Raw genomic sequence first — 6,785 nt, 5'->3', positions numbered from 1 at the left:
TAATCAGTCAAATTATTTTTTTTCGTTTACGTGCTTTTAATGTCATCCCACTTTAGCTTACACTAGTAAAATCCTTAATTTAATCTTAAACCGTCTTCACCGCTAATCGTGCTTGGTGCCCGATAGCAAACTTATTCCTCTTTATGTTCAGTGCTTAATGACATCACCTGTAAAAGAATGAAAAATGTAATGTTACTTTTACTCTCACTTTTTTTCTATAAATTGCTTTTCATTGCAGCTATAGATTCATTCGTTCACCATAGCTGTTGTTTAGTTTGTTGACTATTTTATCATGTAGCTGTTTTTATCGTTGTTCATACCTACTTTTTTCTCTTGTTTTCTTATTGTAATTTTAAAATTGTTTTAGCTTTAATTTAGTGATTAGTTGCTGTATATAATATGATTTTCCAAAAGGTGGCTACAGAAATTGAGCACATTTTGAGACTTTATAGGCTGAAGGAATATGCTAGTCATTAACAAGACTTCAATTACGATTCATCACAACAAAGTAAGACCAGAGAATACTGTGCAAGAGAAAAGGGAATCTTTTCTTTGCAATTAGACAACTGACACCAGAGTGAAATCAAACATGACCTGTGATCCGACAAAACAAGTGTATCATTTGGCAATTATTAACGGCGCCAAAGCATCTTAAATCTCACCCCAAAACCAGGTCTCTTAGCGCTCAAGTCTAGCTTTCTACAGCAGAATGGGCTTCATCGGAGCAAGGACAGCGTTTTAAATTGAATTTTTCTTTTCATTCTAGATTCATCGTGAAACGCGAATGTCGCCGATCGAACATCTGGAGATTGTTTATCACACTTGAGCCGGAAATCCGACCCCAAATCGCACTTCTCGACTAATTGATCACCAGCCTAACAACGCTACAGTTATAAGGGCGAGAAATAATCGAATAGCTTTTCAAACTCACGTTTATTGAAGAGAAAATTCTTGCCAATTCTTGCTCGTGTTTTGACCTTATTACTTTATATCCCGGGTGTTGAATTCAACATTTTAAAAGGGGAGGCTTAGCGCTTTTTTGGCTGGGACAAAATTTCTCGAAAATTTCACCTTGCCCGGATAGAAATCATCCCTTAGCCTACTTTTTATAGCCAAAGATTGTCACCTCCTCAAGCAAAGCTCAAAAATATGCAACCCTAAGTCCATGTTCGAGTAACTTAAAATTACCCGTCTGGCTCAAAAGAGGACTAAGGTAAGAAGCACATTATACGAGGCAGGAACTGCACTCGTAAGACTTTTTCCCTCACTAGACGTCCTCAGGAATACTTTGCTTTAGGAAGCCAAACAAAACGCTAGGTCAAATGACTTAGTTCTGAGCTCAGAGCGCGACCGAAATCAAAGCCATATCGTTTTGCGGTTTACAGACATTTGAGAGAGAATAGGGCTGACTGTGTCATATACAGGCATAAGGGGGTGGAAGGGGGAGGAGGGGGAGGAGAAAAAAAATTTTGTTTTACGAACGTCTACTAATGTCCCTTGTAATCTATGTACTTATTGAAGTAAAATTCAATGAAAAACGCTTAAAAGAATAAAAAAGGGATATCTTAAGAAAAGTTAACAACAACTTCAATTTCTGTAGTCACCAAAAGCCCTCTTCAAAGAGTGTCAATAAAGTTTGTATTGTATTGTATAACTGGTATGACTAAGGCCTAGGGCAAACGTAGAATCTTAGTCCAGCTTAATTGATTTTAAAGTTCGACTCAAATTAATTGGTTCGACTCCAGCATAAGTTCGACTTGCCAGGTCGGATAATGCGACAGTGCTTCGGCGTTACAGAAAACGCCGTTCTAAACACGCGCTCAACTCAATTCATAAATCATGCAAATTACAAAATAATTGATTCAAATGTGATGGACTGCGCAAACTTCAAAACAATACCGACTTCCCCATTTGTCAAATGCCATTCCACCCCCCCCCCCCCCCCCCCCCCCCCACTCCCTGAGCCGCATGCACTGTACAAAGACAATTTGGGGACCAGGAATGGGAAGCTATCGAAAGTCAATGCTGACATCGCTCAGCGTGATAGAAATGTGTTTTTCGAGTGTCATGAACACTAAATATAAATGATTGAGATGCGAATTGCCGATTTGCGATAAATGCTTGGTGTTTAGTCTTCTCTGTCTACTTTTCGCATTAAAATTGCCAAAGAAAGGCCCGAAGAGCATTGTACTTCGGAATTTCGCTAGCAAGTCCTAGTAATAACTAGCCGCCCAACGAGTGAATAGGGATCTTAAGCAACATCGACGGCAACGGCAACGAAAGCATCACCCGAAAATATATCTTTATTTCTTTTTTGCTACTTTGAGATTATTTCATCTCGCTCAACTTATACAGACATGGCGAACTATCCAGGAGCCAAATTAGTAGGAGTGGCGCTCAAGTTAAAAAAGAAAATGAAAAAATTTACCGTTGTGCGTTCACGTTCTCTACAAAACCTTAAATGTTTTCATTTCACGTTGTTGTTTTGCAGAGGACGGCAAAGAAATGTACCAAAATGTAAAACGCACGTGCAGAGCGATTGTTTTTCCTCATTAAACCTATTGTTTTGCGGCGTTGTCGTTGCCGCCGTCGTCGTCGTCGTTGGTTAAGCTCCCTAAATTAGCACGAAGACACGTGCCTATTCCCGTTTTTCATGAGGTGCAACTTGTGAATTAGGGTCGACGCAGGTTCGACGTTTGCTTCCACGCTGGAATTGAGTCGACTCTTTGTCAAACCTATTTTTAATAAATTCGACGCGTCTTAGATTCGATGTTTGCCCTGGGCCTAGGCTGCATATTTAAAATCTGTGACACTTACTTGCCACAGCCAACGCATTGGGGGCACATTCTGCAGAGCATAGAATTTTTATGAAAACGTTTGTCATTGCCTTCCCCCAACTCCTCCGTAGCATCTTGCAGATAGGGAAGGTCGTCAGGAAAGTTAGAAGACTTCTCTCGATCAAATAGTCGCACATCAGCATCCTTTCCAAAGTCGTGATTTCGAGCCCGGACTACACATGTATAACAAAAAAACATGTAGATTTATCAGTATTTTACAAATACAAACTGATCCATCTGATTTCTTTTCACTAATGTCCGTCCCGAAGTTTATAAAGGAGCTGGGCCCTAGTTTGCACGTTGTTTAAATTGCGTCACACGAAGAAATTAACAGAAAACCATCACCAGAAAGATCATAGACAAAATTAGTAAGTTTTCCAAGTTTGGTTATGCTTCATTGCGTTTTGACCAGACTATTACTTGTCAAAGGTCGCCCAAAATCCACATAAATGTCTCTAATTCTGAGATGGCGTTCCCCAAATCCATACAAAGTCTCTAATTTTTCTGACTTGAAAGCCTCCTACATGTTTGAAATCGAAAGACAGAAACTCTGACTAAGTTTAATGCAATCTTTTTTGTGATGGGCTCCAATTTCTAATAAATTAAAAATCTAAAAACTCATTCCCAGTCTCCATTTGAAATCCGGAACGGGCAATTACAGTGACTTTCTTCCATGTATTGTTCCCTGTGTTAAGTGCTATGCACACTGTAAATTTTATCAGCAACATGGCGCATGTGTTTCAACTCAGAAAACAAATGTTTTATAAAATGTTATTCACTTATAAAGTTAGAGGTTTTGGAAGCAAAATTCACCCTCTAAAATCTAAAGCACTGGATCAAATTGGAGTCTTTCTCCTTTTGACATGAATACACTCATTCGGGAGACTAAAGAGGGGAGTTCTGCTTTGAAAGGGGCAGGTGGGGGTCGCGCCTGGATCCTCTCTTACGATTGGTCATGATCACTGTAGATGACTCTACTCATTCTTTGCTTTTTCTTGCTTTATAATACCTACCTTTACGATAAGATCGTGCAGTGGTGGACACAATCAGAAAAGCAACAATAACAAGGAAAATGGCCTTCATGGTGAATCGATGAACAGTTGATGATCAACACGAATCTAGAAAGATAAATTTCGAGCCAAATTATGCAACGATTAGGATTAGACTTGGTTTAGTAGAAAATAATTTATTTTGCTTTAAAATTAACGTGTAACTTATATTTACATGGGTTTTGTTCTCCTAGGAATTATTTAAAAAGTATATAACTAAAGAATATGCACGTCTCTCTGTTCATCGATACTGTGAACAATTATGGGACTGTCGTAGTGTCGTCGAAGTGACTAGATAATTTATCATCGATGTTATCCTTGCATTTTAGGCATGTGTCAGACGTCTTGAGACAAGCTTCAAAAACTACTTGACAATGATCTTGAAATTGAACAGGTGTTTTCTTTCGGTAAAATCTATGTCATTGCATTTGAGTTGGTTTGTTTGTTTGTTTGTTTTTTTTTTTTTTAGAACGGGACACTAAAACAAGAGACGCACTAAAAGGGCGCGTGAGGTGAACTGATGGGTCTGCTCCCAGTTTCAACTGGTTTTACGCTACTATGTCAACTTTGGAGACCTTAACTGTTTGAATATAACAAGCGTTTAAATTAAACCCCCCCCCCCTCCCCCAAAAAAGATCCACATCCTTAATTTTATTTTGTTTAATATTGAAAAATAAAGATCAATGCAGAAAAGTACTGATAGGTTGACCTTCTAACTGAGTGGTAAATATACACCGAAGTGTTCAGACACAGAGCGCATTATTTCACTCGCCACAATTCCGGATATTCTTACATCAGTTCAGGAATAACAGAATTCGCAGAATATCAGTTCCCAGAAAAAACGCAGTTCCGTCAATTCCCCTTTACCTAAAAACCTTCTCAAAAGAAAGCAGTGATTCCTCTTGTTCTAAGCTAAACTGTATTCAACGAGTTCATTCATGTTCTGTTCATTCCAAAAAACGAATTTGTCCGAAAAAAATGAGAAAATAAAGGAAAATTGTGTGTACTCCAATTCCAGAATATTCTGAAAAGAACAAACTCGCTCTTAACACGTAATTGGTGGCACGGCTTTAATTAATTAAGCAACTTGAATGGATCTTACAAAGTGATTTTACCCAGAGTGGGTATGACTCGGGGCTTTTGATGCCGTGTAATCAAAATCATTCTCAATTGGAAATACGTTCCCTCAGCTTATGTCTCCACTACGCCGGATAGCTCTTGTACCTGCACCAAAACATATCGGATAGCGCTTTCCTTTACACACAAAACGCCCGGCCGATTTCGGATCGAGTTTTGTACCGGAGCGATGCTGCGCTTCTTTGGTCTTAAAATTGAATCATCACATCATATCGGATAGGTTTTCGTGACATTTTCTTGAGTATAGTGTGAACAGAGAATCGAGTCGAAATGGAAGTCAACAACGAGGAGCGAGGTTTGGATTCCAATAGAAAGATGACGGCGGTGTTTGGGCCACTTCTGTTCACAAAAGGTCGGGGTATTTTTTACAACGCCGTAATAAAATGCTACCCAGCATAGTTTAGACATAGCCTTACTCGTGAATACTTACAAAATACTAATCAAAAGGAGGATTTGGGTGTAACTTGGCGGCTAATATGATTTCAATTACCCAGATTCTCGACATCAGAATGAAACGTTTGGTACAAAAATCGAACGAAAGGGAAACGGCTATAAAACGTGAGCCTAACTAAACCGGCGGTAATCAGTCTTCTTCTTTCGATTCCATAATATGTAAAATTCACTTGCATAAAAATAACGTGTCTTAACAGAGACTCAACGACATGGACATCCAAACCAATTGGTATACGAAGAGTGGGCGTTGTAAACGGTCAAAGGTGTATCTCAGATATTCCAAACGATTCGGCGTGCAGCAAGTTTCTGAAAAGGGCATTACCACCTCATGTAAGAACAAGCCACAAGAAGTAAAGTACTGGGATTTCCTATTAAACTTTGTTCTCGCAATTTCTTGGTTGAAGATATTTAGTATTCAGCGACTAAGATTCTCGAAAATTGCGCTTTCTTCCAAAACTTAAAAGTGATTTCACTAATGGTTGCTTCTTACAAATTCATACATGTACAAGAATTAGACTTTTTTGTTCTCATATCACACCTATGTGCTTTGATGTCCGCCTTTTTAAAATGACTTTTTATGAGTCAATGCTGAAATTGTTCGGTCATCAACACCTTTAATCCCATCCAGCGCTCAGATATCATGCGTTAATGATGAATTGAATCAATATAGATTCATTTGTTGCTTCTTTTCCCAAAGCTTTTCGGGCGCTTTCTTTAAAAGCAGACAAGAAAGCTGAAAAAGTTTACCGCTAGGTACCTCACATGGGTGGAAGCAGCTTACCTATAAGAGGCACGATCGTCCTTTCAGTCCTCTAACGCTCCGTTCACAAGTGACTTGTTTTCCGTATGTTTTTGTTGAAGATGTTTGGATCACAATAGCGAATGAGCGCTGAAAAGTTACTTTCGATCACACGTTGCCTTACATGTATTTGACTAAATAACTTCTGCTAGCTATCGAGATAATGCATTTTTCCCAAGCGACGCTCTTCTTCGAAAGATTAACTCTCTAAGGATGAGGGAAGAGTAATATAATTGCAACTCAGCAAACTAGTTCACAACAGCCCTTACCTTTCACTTGGTGTAGCCTCTTAGTAGTTCTCCAACGTTTAGTTTTTCACTAGTCTCAACTTAGCTTTATAAAGGTTTGCTTTATTGCGCCATCGATTCAATCATTTACACTTATCGCTAATTTGATGCATACATTTTATTGGTTGAAAGTAAGCGAAACCCATTACCTCAAAAACCTACCGACGATCGAGAAATACATCCGATAAAGGAAAGCGCCGTGATAAACAAATTAAAGTGGTCT

At 38.8% G+C, this 6,785-nt stretch overlaps 1 long non-coding RNA gene across 1 annotated transcript; it reads right to left on the bottom strand.

The window, feature by feature from the left end:
• LOC146452140 (uncharacterized) lies at positions 1 to 6,678 on the bottom strand. The gene is made up of 4 exons (XR_014859822.1): positions 6,545 to 6,678; positions 3,851 to 3,955; positions 2,818 to 3,010; positions 1 to 167 (listed from the first exon to the last, which is right to left on the bottom strand). It is a non-coding gene; the product is annotated as an uncharacterized LOC146452140 (long non-coding RNA).
• Between the last annotated feature and the right edge of the window lie 107 nt (positions 6,679 to 6,785).

The sequence above is a fragment of the Pavona decussata genome, unplaced genomic scaffold (assembly GCF_977016875.1).
Source record: "Pavona decussata unplaced genomic scaffold, jaPavDecu1.1 SCAFFOLD_379, whole genome shotgun sequence".
NCBI classification, from domain to species: domain Eukaryota; kingdom Metazoa; phylum Cnidaria; class Anthozoa; order Scleractinia; family Agariciidae; genus Pavona; species Pavona decussata.
Note: the sequence above shows the minus strand (reverse complement) of the source record. Positions and strands in the feature narration are given on the sequence as shown.